The following is a 1,410-nucleotide window of genomic DNA, read 5'->3' on the forward strand; positions in this document are numbered from 1 at the left end:
GGAGTTAGGCCCTCTAACCCCTGCAATGTTCAAGGGCTACCTATATAAACATCATACAGGTAGTTCCTGAGTTAGAAACATCTCGCTCACATACAGCTCACACTTACAAATGGAGACTATTATAGTAAGTCCCCAAGTTACAAACAACAGCCTGACATACAACTTGCACTTACAAACAGAGGCTATTACTGTTAATAGGTAAGTGTACGTGTTCCAACTTACATATAAATTTAACTTAAGAACAACCCTATAGTACTGATCTCCTCTTTTTTTTTTTTTAGAGGCAGAGTCTCACTTTGTCACTCTCTGCAGAGTGCTGTGGCATTACAGCTCACAGCAACCTCCAGCTCTTGGGCTTAAGGATTCTCTTGCCTCAGCCTCCCAAGTAGCTGGAACTACAGGCACCCACCACAAAGCCCACCTATTTTTTGTTGCAGTTTGGCCAGGGCTGGATTCAAACCCACCACCCTCGGTATATGGGGCCAGCTCCCTAACCACTGAGCCACTGGCGATGCCCTATAGTACTAATCTCATTCATAACCTGGGGATTATCTATAAGTCCAATGAAAAGAATAAAAAAAAATTGAAGTTGGAAGGAATCCACATAGGAGCTTTGAAAGAATTCAAAGAGGAAATCTAACAATGACTCAAATAAGGTCTATGTAGTTATAAACTCTTGAAGAGTTGGCTGATTGATTATTTAAGTCCCTAAAGACAAGAGGGTTTAAAAGTTAAGCTAAAAAGCAATCTCAATTTCATTGTTGGGACATTTTCTGAGGTTATTTTAAATAACAAGATTCTTCACTGTGTAAACAATTCAACCTACCAGTATATATTATGAGGTTTCTATAAAAGGAAGTCAATACAGTATTTACTGAAGCTATTGAAGGAAAAAAAATATGTCCATGAAAAGAGACTAATTTATCTTTGCTTCTTAAAAATTAAAAATGGAATACCGGTCACAAATGTCTGTGGTGGTTATCTCTAAAAAAAAAACTAAAACATTAAAGATAAATTTAAAAGTGTGTTGAATATATTTCTAACAGTTTTATATCAGGAGCACATCTTACAGCATCTTGATGTCATGAAGAACCTGTCGATAACCAAAGCTGTATTTAGTAGTTTGGGTGTATTTCTAGATTCAGACTAAGATACAATGAGTTTTAAATCTAAATTTAAAAAAATTCAATAGAAAATTTCAATTTTAAATTTTTATAAGTACATCTTGAAATATTTGTCATCTGCATAAGGCACAAACTGAAATTAGTATCACTCCCTTCCAAATAACAAACTAGTTACAGAGAAGGCAAGTTCCCAGCTTTCCTTTAGCCCATCAGAGCATTCAGGTGACAGATCAACCACCAAACTTCACATCTAAACAGATGCAGATCCATCAAGGAGAGATATAAA

This window comes from Otolemur garnettii, unplaced genomic scaffold (genome assembly GCF_000181295.1).
Source record: "Otolemur garnettii isolate 467f Iridium unplaced genomic scaffold, OtoGar3 scaffold00163, whole genome shotgun sequence".
In the NCBI taxonomy this organism is placed as follows: Eukaryota; Metazoa; Chordata; class Mammalia; order Primates; family Galagidae; genus Otolemur; species Otolemur garnettii.